At 37.7% G+C, this 15,754-nt stretch overlaps 1 protein-coding gene across 2 annotated transcripts in view; it reads left to right on the top strand.

Annotated features, from left to right (window-relative positions):
• Positions 1 to 2,103: 2,103 nt before the first annotated feature.
• The window catches only part of LOC110958946 (disheveled-associated activator of morphogenesis 1-like), a 68,898-nt gene continuing 55,247 nt past the window's right edge, over positions 2,104 to 15,754 (top strand). The window contains exon 1 of one of the 2 annotated variants that reach the window (XM_051960611.1): positions 2,104 to 2,245. The gene's annotated coding sequence lies outside the window, so the exon portion shown is untranslated. Of the gene's footprint in view, positions 2,250 to 15,754 lie in introns of both variants that reach the window. The other variant, XM_051960612.1, reaches the window with a different exon arrangement.

Here is a 15,754-nt window from a genome sequence, read left to right as displayed (position 1 = left end):
CATCAATGCTTCAAGGGTCAATGCTTCAATGCTTCTTTCAACAGAGTCCTACATCAGCCAGCCAATCAATGTTTCAATATCCATCAGATAACTTTACTCATTAATCTGTTGCTTGTTTTAACCCTTGTGTTGTCCTGACCAAAAAATGGTGTTGCCTTGTCTGAAAAAAGTCCAAAAATTCTAAAAAAAATTCCCCCAAATTTATAAAAAAAAAAAATTGCAAAATCTTCAGGAAGGTACGGCAAGAAAATTCCTCAAAAGTTTTATTTTTTCAAATATAAATCTCCTGGATTTTGGTTGATTTTTTTCTGAATGTTCTTAAACATTTTTTTAATCTGTTTATTTCACAAAAAAATGCTCAAAATTTCCAAAAAAATGTTGAAAATGTGGACATTTTCACTGTGAATATATATATACATATTTATATTTTCCACATCTTTAAAACTTTGAAATGGGTCAATTTGAGCCGAAGGACGACAGGACGGTTAAATCAATGTTTTCATCTGTAAAATATCAGAAAATTTCCCAATGCTCTAGCCAAACGTCTGGCTTTTAAAACGGAGAATCATAAATCTTTTGCATTTAAAAGACTGGAACGAGCTTGTTTTTTGCTTCGGCTCCTTGATAATCTTCAAAAAATAATTGCTTCTGAAATGTCAACCAATGGAGTAATCAGTTATCAACATGGTTTCAGCCTCAATGTGGCCTCTAAAGCAGCTTGTGAACTTTAAAGTTTAACTTAGAGCACAAGCTACCCTTGCTCCCTTTAAACGTGAGTTAACTAACATATTGTGCTCCTTTTCAGAAAATTAATGAAGGTCTCGAGACAATTTGAATTGTAATTGCCGTTATATAAATAAAATTGAACTGAACTGAATTGAAGAGCCATGTTCTCTCAGACCAGCCATATTCCCACAGACTCTCTGTACAGGCCAGTGATCACCTTCCCAGGTTACCTGCCTCCAAAGGGCGGCCAAGTTCCAGTCAAAGCTACAGAACTAAAGCACAGCTAGTGACATGACAACACAGAAACCCAAACACTCCTTGCCCCGTTTCCACAGAATTCCGACCTATGATCATATAATCAAAGCTCACACAACGTGCTAACACCGTGGATTTCCTGTTATTGGGATGACATTGCCATCAATATAAAAAATAATTCACTGGATGCTAAGTTTCTCAGATGCTGGCAGTGCATGAAGACCCTTGTGTTCACTCTTACAACCAGGTGTTCACTCTTACAACCAGCAGCAGAACATTTGGTGAACTTTTCCCTGAAAGCAGCTGTCCTTTCTGAATGCTTCACCTGGCAAACAGCAGGCAGTGAGGGGTTGGGGTTATACAAAGTTTGAGCTGGACGACTAATGGTTTGTGGTGATGCATAGCACTGAGGTCAAATTGTCACTCGTTTGTAAAGCTGGGAAACTATGGGAGGCCTTAAAGAATGTATACTGATATATGCATCTTCTTACGCTTAGCTTTTAGTTTGCACTTCCACGTTTATAACCAGAACCTCCTAACAACAGAGACTGCTATCAGGACAATTAGGACCATTAATCTGTTTTTAATTTTTGCCTATTTTTTGCACAGTGTATATATCCTTCTCTGCTCACTTTACAACACCCATGACAATCCATCTGCACTGTTTACATATACCGTTTTATATACTATATATATATTTCACTCATTCATTCATTTTTATTTTTATATTTCTCTTTCTCAACTGTAGCTGTTGTAATAGCAACCACAAAGCACAATACAAAAATATATTTTCACCACATGGGAACTTTAACCGGTTAAAGTCCAGAAAATTAATGATGAGGACTATTTATAGGAGTATTTTTGAGTGTTTTGACATTTGTTTACCTTAAAGACTACTGTGTAACTTTTAAATAAATCTTTACAAGCTAAATTTTCAAACATAAGCCATCTAAACTGAAATACTTACATCCTGAAAGCATGTACAGTCAGTTCTGGTCACACGCACATTAAATCTGACGCTGGTATTTCTGGGGTTAGTGTGAAACGCACTGTTTACCTCCTGGACTACAACTCCCATAAAGCACCGGCGTCGCTCACAACCACGCATGCGCATTACCTGCTCGAGTAAGTCGATGACCTCACGAGCCGCCCTGGACCAACCAGTCGGTTGAATCATCTACGGACGGTGTTTTCTGCTGCTTCACTTTTCTCCCCAGATGAAGTTGCGGACACGGTTACCGGAGGGAATGCTCAACGGGACGAGGTAGGTGCGTTACCGTCACAGCGACACAAACTTTCCCGGTAACAATACCCGACGGAGGTATCCGCACCGGGGCCGCTGAGCTGCGGTGTCGGTGGTGACCTCCGGACCGGTGTGGCCAGTCAACACACAGCCGTCACTATCGACAGAGGGTTTATTCTCGCTGTTTTTGTTGAGTTGCCTGAGTATTTTTCCACAAAACTGCTGACTAGTTTGGACTTTATTCATCTGCAGTGACCGAACCCGGAGCAGATAGCAGCCTGGGGTCGGTATTTGCATCTATTTTACAAACTGTTTTGGTTTTGTGTGACTGACATGTTAGCTTAAAAGCTACTTTTGCAAAGTCCAGACTGAGGTCTACAAACCTCCATGTCCCTGAGAGTCACACAGATCTACCAGCTAAGTGAGAAAGAGTTGAAACAGTCATTACAGTCATTAATTGTGATTTTTATTACATTCTCCTATACTAATATTCTTGAAAAAGTGATATTGCAGAAGGGTTGAATGTGCACAAGGCTGTGCTGTTCGTGTATTTGAAAGAATATGGGGCTAATGTTAGAAAATAAAGCCTCACTTGTGACATGTGTTGTGATTCGTGATATGATTTATAGTCAGGTTTCAGTTTGGCACACTCTGTGTAATAGATTTTCCTTGTGGCGGAGCTTTATAACTCGTGATGCCGTCAAAATATCGACTTTGCTGTAGTCTGATGCAGAAATAAGAACTTAAAAATGCTCCAGTATGTATTTTCAGATCTTTTAAATGACAAAGAAAGTTTAAAATGATCACAAAAGCTGTGTTAAGTCAAATAGATAAAGTATTTATAGTCAAAGAAATAGTAAATTCAATTGCACCTTTGCGTAAAACTGGTCGGGCTTTTGTGGCTTCAGATGAGCATGTAAGTGTTTGCACATTCTGCAGTTCAGTTAAATGAAGTAATAGTAATTAAAAAATGCTCCTAATTTGCTAAAATGCAATTTGACATCGACTAAATGTTCAGCCTGAGTCTGGATGACACCTTAACGAGTACATGCAGTGCAGTCTGACCAAAATTAGATGTGAGATTATGTTTAAATGAATAAGTGAGATTGTAGCTGGTAATTTTGGCAAATATTTAATTACTTGACCCAGTTTCTGTGGCATATTTAGGTCAAAACTGCTTGTTTGATGATGCACATGTCAATATTTAATAGTTTGTAAGGCAGGTTTGGTGATGATGTTCACTTTTTGCATCACAAAAACAAACATTTTTGATTAGGAGCCCTTTAACCATCCTGTTGTCTTCATTTACGGGCACCAAAAAAATATTGTTTCCTTGTCTGAAAAAAGGTATGATGGTCCAATAAACACACTCTCTGCTTTACATGGGCTTGTATGAGGATTCACCGTAAAAAAAACAATAAATATTAAAACATTTAAGCACACAGGACAGCGTGTCTAAGCATGAAAACACCTTCTCATTACGAACAGCATCAGACTGATTTATGGTTTAACCCTCCGCTCGTCTTCATTTATAGGCACCAAAAAATATTGTTTCCTTGTCTGAAAAAAATCCAAAAATTAATCAAAAAAATTCCTCAAATTTTGGAAAATTTGCAAAACTTTCACGAAGAAAATTCCAATAATTCCTTAATAGTTTTATTTTTTTTAAAAATCCCCCAAAATCAGCAAGACAATTCTTGTCAATATTTAAAAAAAATAGTAAAAATCTTCCAAAAAAATCCTTAAAATGTCTAAAGTGATTACAAATATATCAGTAAAACTTCTAATGTTTTCTTTAAGAACATTCATATAAAAATCAACCAAAATCCAGCGAAATTCGCTGGATTTTGGTTAATTTTTATATGAATGTTCTTAAAGAAATATCCAGAAATTTCCCAAAAATGTTAAAAACGTGGACATCAGAAGTTTCACATTTTTCCCACATTTTCAAACTTTAAACTGGGTCAATTTTGACCAGCAGGACGACACGAGGGTTAATCTGATTGATAAGGAGCTGGATTTGCACTGACTGAGTTGGAACGTAAACCCGTCAGTGGTCTTGAGTGAACCAGTTTATCAGAGGCTCTAATCTTCAGACACACAAATGCTTGATAGCCTTTAACTCGCTCTGAGTGGATTGAGATATGACTTGTTAAACATGCACGTGAAATGCAAACATCTCTCCCCAGGACTACATCACTCTCATGCTTGATTGAATGTTTGATTGATTGAGGCCATACACAGCGTCTCGGACCACTTAATGACACAAAGAGCCACATTCCTCTTTCTAAAAGGTGCTTTGAGCCGCGTGATGCTTCACCTGTCCTGAGCTAACGTTCGCTTGTGCCCGGTGGAGTCGCTCACTTTTGAAAGTCATGAAAGTTACAGGTCAATCAGGGCGCAGCGCAGAGATTATAGTGGTGTAATCACTATAGTGGGAGGCTTATCAGAAAAGGCTTACATTCCCGAGCATTAAAGCCCTCTAAATCACAGAGGGGGCCTGCTTGTGCTTGCAATGGGCTCCTGCCTTGTGAGAGGGCTTACCGCTGCGGCGCGATCTGCAGCCGTGTTTTCACTGTAAACACCGGAGAGGCCTTTACATGATGTACCACGCTGTTATTTTGTCCACAGCCTTAATGCTCAGACAGGGAGTTGCCTGCTTACGGATCGGCATCGACAGGCCCTGACGCTTGAATTGCGTGTGTTGTTTTTCTGAATAGGTGCACACTGCGGATGATTGGCTGGTGTTAACTGCATGTTTTTACCCCAAACGCCAAACCCTCTCCATTAGAGCCTGACCAACATGTATCCACAGGCTGCGATATTGTTTAGTGGTATTAACTTATCACGGATACATCACCGTCTGCATGGCTGCTGCTGGATTTGCAGCTGGTTGCATGTAGAGTCTAATCAACCCCCGTGTCGTCCTGCAGGTCAAAATAGACCCGTTTTAAAGTTTGAAAATGTGGGAAAAAATAATGTATTTTCAACATTTTTGGGAAATCCTTCAATAAAAAGAAATGTTTAAAAAATGTTTCTTTTAGAACAATCACAAAAAATCAACCAAAATCCAGCAAAATTTGCTGGATTTTGGTTTATTTTTTTGTGATTGTTCTTAAAGAAAATAGTAGAAATTTTACTGATCTATATGTAATCACTTTCGATATTTTTAGAATTTTTTTGGAAGATTTTTACTTATTTTTTGAAAATATTTCCAAGAATTTTCTTGCTAAATTTATAGGATTTTTTTAAAAAAAAATACAACTTGTAATGGAAGCTTTTAAGGGATTATTGGAATTTTCTTCCTGAAGGGTCTGCAAATTTAAAATTTGAAAATGTGGGGGAAAAATATTGCTTTAGATATTTGTAAGATTTTTTGGGGGAAGATTTTTACTCATTTTTAAAAAATATCTAGAAACATTTTCTTGCCAAATTTGGGGGATTTTTAAAAAACAAAAACTTTTAAGGTATTATTGGAATTTTCTTCCTGAAGGGTCTGCAAATTTAAAGTTGGAAAATGTGGGGGGAAAATATCACTTTAGATATTTTTAGGATTTTTTTTGGAAGATTTTTACTCATTTTTTAAAAAAAATTAGAAGAATTTTTCTTGACAAATTTGGGATATTTTTGCTGATTTTTTGGTTTTTTTTCAGACAAGGAAACAATATTTTTTGGTGCCTGTAAATGAAGACGAGCGGAGGGTTAAACCATAAATTAGTTTGCTGCGTAATGAGAAAGTGTTCTCATGTTTCAACACGCCCTCCTGTGTGCCTGTTTTAATATTTATTGTTTTTAATGGTGAATCCTCATACAAGCCCGTGTAAGACAGACAGCGTGTTTATTGGACCATCACACTAAAGCTGATTGTGTCATCTTACCTGTTGATGAGTAACCAGAGCAGACGTTTTACCTTGATGAGCTCATTGCCTCATGTTGTTTAGTAGTTGCCATTAGCAGCAATGCAAGTCACCTCTTATCAATCAGAAACACTAGAGCTGAATGATTTGCAACAACAACCACATTCTGATTCTTTTGATTAGAATGTGATGGAGCTGTTTGGAGTACCAAAGTCAGAATACAAACACGGGTGACCGGGTGTTTTTTGTGGATGCACCAAGGCTCTGGAAGAAGCTCCACCACTGACCTGGATCCTTCTAAATCAAACTCAAAACCTTTCCGTTTAAAATGACTTTTAATACCTGACTGCATGGAAACATTTTACTCATCTACAAACTTTTAGATGTATATTTTAGTGTAGATTTTACTGATGTGTATGTTATAGCTTATTGCATTGTTTTTATGCTATTCTCTTGTTTTCTCTGTGAAGCACTTTGGTCACTCTTTGGGCTGTTTTGATTAATTTGATTTTGACAGATATTGTTACATGGGGGCTGCACAGTAACTTTCACCTTGCAGCTAGAAGACCCCCGGTTCGGGTCCCTACCTTCTCGTGAGCTTCCTTTAATCTGGTACGTTGTGACACATTTTACCTTTTAACCAACGTTTGCAGCGCCTGTGTTTTACCACGTTGTAATGTGTGATCCGCTGTGGTGTTGCTTCTGCCTTCGGCTCCAGTCAGCGCTGTGTTGTTTGGTTGGCACCGGCCAATTGTTGATGTTTCACGCCATCCTGCTGTTGTCACAGACAGAAACATGCTCCGTGGTGCTGGTGGAAACAGAATGTTGTGACTCAGTTTCAGTTGGCAGTGACGGTGGGAGCACAAGCAAACGGGTCGGCTGCAGGCGATATAAGCAGCTCCATAATGACGTTTCCTCATTGGTGACAGTTCTGAAGTCTGACATCAGGCCGAGCACGAGCGATGCTCAAGTGAGGGAATCCAAATCAGACTTATCTAAGTCTAGTTGTTCCACTGTGTAGATGGTCCATTAGCATCAAACATGCCGGTCCATAAACAGTGGTGCTGTATTGCATCTGCCCCTCTTCCTGTCAGCGACACCAACAGCTGGGGAACTGGGTTAATGAACTGAGTGTTAAGTTTCTCAGGACTGGCGGTGCAGCAGCTTCCATTAACTCTCGTGTCGTCCTGCGGATCAAAATTGACTAATTTTAGTTTGAAAATGTGGAGAAAAAAATATATTTTGACAGTGCAACTTCTGATGTCCACATTTTCAACATTTTTGGGAAATCTTTGAACATTTTTTGGTGGAAAAAAAATGTTAAAAATGTTTCTTAAGAACATTCACAAAAAAATCAACCAAGATTCAGCAAAATTTGCTGGATTTTGGTTGATTTTTTTTTGTGAATGTTCTTAAAGAAAATATTAGAAGTTATATCAGTAAAACTTCTAATATTTTCTTTAAGAACATTCACAAAAAAAATCAACCAAAATCCAGCAAATTTTGCTGAATCTTGGTTTGATTTTTTTGTGAATGTTCTTAAGATATACATGTAATACTTTCGATATTTTTAGGATTTTGTGGAAGATTTTACTCATTTTTATAAACATTTCCAAGAATTTTTTGCCAATATTGGGGGATTTTACTAAAATAAAACTTTTAAGGAATTACTGGAATTTTCTTCCTGAAGGTTTTGCAAATTTTCAGAAATTTGGGGAATTTTTTGGATTTTTTTGAGACAAGTAAACAATATTTTTGGTACTTGTAAATAAAGCCAACAGGAGGATTAAATATCAGAAGTTTTACTGATATATATGTAATCACTTCGGATATTTTTCGGATTTTTTAAAAGATTTTTACTCATTTTAGAAAATATTTACAAGAATTTTCTTGCCAAATTTGGAGGATTTTTTTAAAGAAACCTTTTAAGGAATTATTGGAATTTTTATTTAAGATTTTGCAAATTTTCAGAAATTTGGTGGATTTTTTTTGCAGAACTTTTGGATTTTTTTTCAGAAAAGGAAACAATATTTTTGGTACCTGTAAATGACGACAACAGGAGGGTTAAATACTACAGAGTGAAAGAGTAAACGACACCCACGACAGCACAGGGGGAGGTGCAGACTAATCATTTTTTCATCGGTGGATGTTGTTTAGGAGTGGCTGTAACACAGCTGAGCCCGTCAGACCGCCATATGTCTGCCTGGTTTCTGCTTGTTGTGGTGGCATTAATGTACAGAGGCAGGTGTTGGACCTCAGGCCTCTAATGACTGTTTCCCCAGGAAGAATAATGAAAGTGTTTCGTCCTTATTTAAGGGTGTCTGTTGGATATCGGCTTTCTTTTTCGTATCTGGGCTATTTTAGGGAGACGGATGATGTTAAATGATGGTGTTGCTGTAAAACAAGGTGTGTGTTGATGTCTGTAATTAGTTAAGTTAAGCATTTAGTGCAAGTCTGCTTCATAGTACGTGACAGGAGGTAAAGAACAAGGCAGTAAATCCAGTTTGTATACATACCAAAGTGACTTGACTTGATTTAAACGATTGTCTTCTGCTGCATGCGTCACATCTTGATTCAGTTTCTGTCCTGCTTCTGTGAAAGGGCAGGGCGGCATAATCAGAAATACCGTGAGACAGTAGAGATTTGCATACTTTTAGTCATTTTGCCATCAAAGTCACATTTATAAAGCACATTAAAAAGCCAGAGGAGTTGAACCAAAGCGTTGTTAAGAAAATGAAGTGGGCCGGAAAAGTAAAATCACAGCATAGTAACCAATAAATAACCACAACTCCAGTTTTTTCCTTTATTCTGAAAATTTTTCACATGTAAGCAACCATGTTTTTGTAAAACTTTATGAACAAACTGAAATTTGGTAAGAAAAACAAAAAATGACTCACAAAATGACAAAAACGAGACAAAATGACAGAAATGAGACACAAAATGACAAAAATGAGACACAATGACAAAAGGAGACACAAAATGACAAAAATAAGACAATAACTGACAAAATGAGACACAATGACAAAAAATGACACACAAATGGTAAAAAATTAAGACAAAATGACAGAAACGAGACCACAAAATGACAAAAATAAGACATAAAATGACCAAAAAAGAGACACAAATGACAAAATGAGACACAATGACAAAAGGAGACACAAAATGACAAAAATAAGACAATAACTGACAAAATGAGACACAATGACAAAAATGAGACACAAAATGAGAAAACGTGAAACAAAATGACAAAAATGAGACACAAAATGACAAAAAATGAGACATAAAATGACAGAAACGAGACATAAAATGACAAAAATAAAAGACAAAAATGTCAAAAATGAGACACAAAATGACAAAAATAAGACACAAAATGACAAAAATGACACACCAAAATGGTAAAAATTAGACAAAATGACAGAAAAGAGACACAAAAATGACAAAAATGGGACATAAAATGACAAAAGTGAGACACAAAATGACAAAAAAGAGACAAACGCCAAAGAACCAGACAGCTACAATTAAAATTAAAACAAGAAGAGAACATGTAAAATAGACAGGACATAAATACAGAATAAACACTAGAACTACATAAAACCTAACAGTAAACTTCACATAAAAGCAAGTCTATAAAAGTGGGTTTTAAGAAGGCCTACTGACTCTGCAGTCGTTCAAAGTGGAGGTCGGTGACTGGAGAAGGCATCGGTCCACCTTTAGATATTAAAACCTCAACTATTGGAACGACCAGAAAGGGGAAGAACCTATGAAGTGTATGCTTGGGAGGAAGGGTTACTTGTAAGCTCGGTATCAATAGCATCTTTTCCTGCTAAGGCTGTCAGCAGCCTCCTGTTCTGGACATGAAACTCTCTTTTCCTCTCTGGTGGATCCTGTGGGAATAAACGTGGACCTGCAGCACTCTGCCGGCCCGCACAACAATAGGCCTGTATGGACTGTTTGAATGTGCCATATTCTTTGTGCGGTCTGCTTCATCTTGCCAGCAATGGCTTCATTTAGCATCTCTTCTCCTGCTTTGTCGCCATGGCACCCCTGCCATGCCACACCCTGCCCCCAGTCTGGCCCGGCTCGCACTTGTTTCTGGCTACTGGGACAGCTGGGCCGAGGCAGCCATGTTGGCCACGCCTGAGACCCAACCTCACATTTGAGGATTGTTTGATTTGTGGTCACGCTGGCCAACCTCGCCCAACTTGTTAATAGTTGCTGTTTCTGAAAAGCTCAGTGCATAAATCCAGGCTCGTGTAACACCATAGCCTTGAACTCCACGCTGACCTGCTATCAAAGAGTTTTTTTCCTGAAGTGCTTTATAGCTGAGGACCTGGAACAAAGACCACCACTGCAAACATAATAAAAACCACATACATGTTTGTGAAATAAGCCCTTGGGGAAACAGCAGAGGTGGTGTTTCAGAAAGGAAAACCCATTATATGCATTGTTTTTAGCAGGGATGTCAAACTGGCATCATTTAGGAACAAACACTCGCAGCATATTTCCTTACCCTCGTGTCGTCCTGTGGGTCAAAATTGAAGCGTTTTAAAGTTTGAAAATGTAGGAGAAATCACACATTTTCACAGTTGAAACTTCTGATGTTTGACGTTTTTACATTTTTGGGAGATCTCTTGAACATTTTTTGCTGGAAAAAAAGAAATTTTAAAATGTTTCTTAAGACATTTGCATAAAAATCAACAAAATCCAGCGAATTTCGCTGATTTTGGTTGATTTTTATGCGAATGTTCTAAAGAAATATTAAGAAATTTTACTGATATATAAATAAAATCACTTTAGATATTTTTAGGACATTTTGGAGATTTTTACTCATTTTTTGGAAGATTTTGCTCATTTTTTGGAAAGATTTTTGCTCATTTTTTGGAAGATTTTACTCAATTTTTGACAATAGTTCCAAGAATTTTCTGCCAAATTTGGGGATTCTTTTTGAAATAAAATTTTTAAGGGACATTTTTAAGAATTGTTGGAATTTTGTTCCTGAAATTTTTGCAAATTTTCAGGAATTTGTGGATTTTTTTTTTTTTGCTGAAGTTTTTGATTTTTTTTTTTTCAGACAAGGAAACTATTTTGGCCCCGTGAAATGAGGACAACAGGAGTGTTACACCAGGTGTAGGTGATAGCTCGTTCTATGCAACGTGATTCGGTTTCTGTCATGTTTTTTCCTTTCTTCTACCACTACCTTTTCAGTTTACCCATAAAAACCAGCCAACGTGCACATTGCGATGAGTTTTAGACACCTACACGATGAGTGCACGCTGCCGGTCCCTTTCTAAGGCGCTGACTCCTGACCTTTGTGATTGTTCAGAGGTTAAAGTGCAGTCCACCCTGCTTCCAGCCGCAGCCACTCAGCGGTGGTAGATTTTTCATTAACGCGCTTCAGGCTGACAGACTTCAGACTCCTCGGTGAGTAATGGATCCTCGGTGGAAAGCCTTTTCACTTATTATGCAGTTAATTGGCGATGAAAAAGACTTCATGGCATGCTCGATGGTGTGAGCTGGATCTGCAATTAAACATCACAATCGCAGCAGATGTTGCGCAGCGTCACCTTATATTAGCCGCGGTTTAACGCTGTAATTATTAAGTATAAAATCTGAGCTCCATTGTTGGAGCTCAGTGTGAAGCTTAACGTGTTGCTACAACAGCCTCCATCCATTTAAAGCTGTGTGGTTATTACGTGGGCTGAGCGTTTTCAAAGTCCATCCCCAGTCACTGGTTTTGCAGCTCGGGCTTATCTCCACAGAGCAGCCCGCCTCCAGAGGAACCAGCCTTGATGTGTGGAATTCTTGTGCTTCTATAACTAGAACTAGGTGACCTATGAAATTATATTTTGGGTCCGATCTGAACTCTGTTGCAGCCGCACACTTGAGAGCTCAGTACAAGCTGTGCTACTTCTGATGCAGATAGTTTCCTTCTAGGGCTGTTAAAGAGGCGAGACTTATAATCACAGCCACCTGTGATGGTAGTTCACACACAAGTATGGCAGTGTTACTTTTACATGCGAATGAGCGGAAAATAACGCAGTAAATCTGTCCTGTGATGAATGGTTTACCTTAGGAAATATAATACCACATTTACACTGCAAAAACTCCAAATCTTACCACGTCTATTTCGTTATTTTAGTCAAAATGTCTCATCCACTTCATTTAAGATAAATTCACCTAACGAGACATTTCAGCAAGATGGAGGGACTTGTTTTAAGACAATGCATCTTAAATATCTTGTTAAGTGAAGCAATCTTCAATTATCTTGTTTATGAGTTGAATTTTACAAGAAAACTCAAAATAAGTTTAACCCTCGTGTCGTCCTGCGGGTCAAATCGACCTGGTTTAAAGTGTAAAAATGTGGAAAATAACATATATTTTCACAGTTGAAAACTTCCAATTTTTAAAACATTTTTGGTGGAATAAAGAAATATTATAAAAAATGTTCTTTAAGAAAATATTAGAACTTTTACTGATATATATGGAATCACTTTAGATAGTTTTAAGATTTTTTTGGAAAGATTATTAATCTTTTTTTTTTTAAATTTACAACTTTTAAATTTTTTAATTTTTATTTCTTGCCAAATTTCAGATTTTTTTTTAAAATAAACTTTTAGGGGAAATTTTTAAGGAATTTTCTTCCTGAAGATTTTACAAATTTGGAGAATTTTTTGCAGATTTTTTGCAGATTTTTTTTCAGACAAGGGAACAACATTTTTTGGTGCCGTAAACGAGGACAACAGGAGGGTTAAGACACCTAAGCTTGACAATCCTGGTAAAACAGAGCTTAAAATAAATTTCCCCAGCTAATTTTAATATCTCAATATTCTAAATATCACATCTTATTTCAAGAAATCTGACCAAACCATTTTCACTTGTTCTATTGGCAGATTTATTCACTTAGTTCAAGGTAAAAGTTCCTTGAAATAATTTTTTTTTCTTGTTTTGAGAGGGGCATTTTTTCAGTACATTGAAATTTAGGGAACTAGTCCTTCCTGGTTGAGAGCCTGTTATTTGGATAATGTCCTCCTGCTTTTTTACACTATATCAACATTATAGAGGCTACATTTATACGCTCTTGGTTTTGAAGGGTTTGAGTCACCTAATTGTTCTCGCTTGTTGTAGTTTTGTTTTTAATTGATAGCCTTGCTTATTTTTTTTTGATTTTCTGCGCTCACAGAGCAAACTCTGGTCGTAGTTCACTAAGTTAGAAAGTGACTGTTCTCCTGCCAGACAGAGAGAAATGAGGCAGGTTACCATGACAATGAGCATCAAAATTAATCACTTCTGTGCCTTCGCCGTGAGACGTGGAAAGAGTGTAGCCGTGGTGGGGTTCAAACAAAGGGAGCATGTGGGTCTGTCCTGAGTGTGGGGGAGTCCGTAACCACAAATGTTGGCTCGTGAGTGTGGGAGGGGGTTTTATAGGCCGGGAGGGATTCATGTTTCAGCCCATGCTCGCCTCTATCCCCTTTGTCTAGCTCACGTTATTAATGTTAATTCCCAAAGCAGAGATGCCAGCAATTAGAATTCTGCGTGAGTTTGCAGTTTTTTGCTTTTTTAAATTATTAATCTCGAAAGGAAGGGTTCCATCCAGCTGGTCGGACGCCAGCGTTTTATCTGACGTCAAACCCAATCCGTTAGGTTTGCTACTTGAATTTCTTGTAATAGCAGCTCAATCACTGAAAGCTGACACGTGTTAAACATATCAAAGTGAGCCTAGCAACAATGCGGCGTTGTTTGCTTAGATGTAGGAGCGTTTGGGCAAAAGTTCACCGCACTTCTTTTTTCTGCCGCGTCCGTCAAGAGCTTACAATGAGGATTGATCTGAAAAGGAGTCAAAGTGGAGGAATTTCTGAGGGTGTGGAGCTCTTCACTGAAAATATAAAGCTTATTTTTATGTCTGCGTCAGATAAAACTCCTGCAGCTCCAATGTGACGACCTCACAAATCACAGCTGTCTAATTTGAAGCCAAGAATACGGTGGATTGTTTTAGTAACAACATGAATTGCCAGCATGATTTCTTTGACTGGAATACATCAGATGCCATCGTGTTTCTGCCTCGGATACAAACCAAAGCATGTGTAACGTAGCTTGAAACAGCAGACAGATATCAGATTCAGACAGTGCCAGAGTCGGCATGCTTTATCCTGCTCTTAAAATGCTGCCCCGCCTCCTCAGGGCTACGCTCAAGTTCTGACAAGTTTTTCCAGCAAAAGAGCAAGGGCAGGGAAATATGTTTAGGCTATATCACGTATCATTCTTTCATTCATGACCACCCAAGCTTTATCCAAATCAGAGTTCACGGTGGCACGGAGGCAAAAATCAAGAGCTTAGATGGAGTTTGCAACGTGCCACCTTCTTAATTCAGGATAATCCTCTGCTTAATGTATGGAAATAAATGCACGCTTTGGTTTTTCCGTTTTCCTCTGTCATTTGTGTGCCTCTCAAGCTAAGATGTTGTTGGTGTTTTACCATCCTAATGTAATTTCCCATTAACTGAGCTGGCGTCTCAGGAGCCGGTAATGTCGGTCATGCGCGTTCTTATTCAATTTGTGATTGTTAAAAAAAAAAAAGCACCTTTGTTGTGAAGCACAGTGTGGCTCGTTGCAAATGACATTCATAAGACCTCAAAGTAATGAATCACTGCTTTCTGTCTTCATATTCCTGAAAACGTATGTTGAAAGGTGGTCACAGTAGCCGCCTTCTTCCCCCCAGGAACAGAAGATGTCCTGGTTTCCTTGGACGAGGTTTAAGGCTGCTGCAGGTTCCCACAGTATAACATGTCGGTGTGATAACATTACCGTAGAAAAGCCCTCCAAACAGCCCGTGTAGTCAGATGAAACCAGCTGCGTCAACAGCTAAATGTTCCTCTGGAGTGATTGGATTTCAGCTTTAAGTGGCGACTGTTGTCCACATCCATGTTTCTTTCTTTTCTCACAGTTATGTGACTTGTTGTACATCTACCAATGTTATCACTGGAAAAAATGCCCCTCTCAAAACAAGAAAAAAAGACTTACTTGTAGGAACTTTTACTTTGAACTAAGTGAAAAAATCTGCCAATAGAACAAATGAAAAACGTCTTGGTCAGATTTCTTGAAATAAGATGTGATATTTAGAATATTGAGATCTTAAAATTAGCTGGGGAACTTATTTTACCAGGATTGTCAAGCTTAAGTGTCTTAAAATAAGCCAGATATGCTAAAAAAAAGAAGTAGTTTTTCTCTCAAAAATATATTCTCACTTTCATGTAACCTAATTTGAGATGTTAACCCTCCTGTTGTCTGCATTTACAGGCACCAAAAAATATAGTTTCCTTGTCTGAAAAAAATCCAAAAATTCAGAAAAAACCCCCCCCCCCACATTTCTGAAAACTTACAAAACCTTCAGGAAGAAAATTCCAATAATTCCTTAAACATTTCCCTTAAATTTTTATAAAATCCCCAAATTTGGCAAGAAAATTCTTGGAAATATTTTCAAAAAAATGAGTGAAAATCTTCCAAAAAATCCTAAAAATATCTAAAGTGATTACATATATATCAGTAAAACTTATATTTTCTTTAAGAACATTCACATAAAAATCAACCAAAATCCAGCGAATTTTGCAGAATCTTGATTGATTTTTTTGTGTGAATGTTCTGAAAGAAACAGTTTTAGCATTTCTTTTTTTTCCCAC

The sequence above is a fragment of the Acanthochromis polyacanthus genome, chromosome 16 (genome assembly GCF_021347895.1).
Source record: "Acanthochromis polyacanthus isolate Apoly-LR-REF ecotype Palm Island chromosome 16, KAUST_Apoly_ChrSc, whole genome shotgun sequence".
Classification (NCBI taxonomy): domain Eukaryota; kingdom Metazoa; phylum Chordata; class Actinopteri; family Pomacentridae; genus Acanthochromis; species Acanthochromis polyacanthus.
The sequence above is the reverse complement of the archived record's forward strand: the minus strand, read 5'-3'. Positions and strand labels throughout refer to the sequence as shown.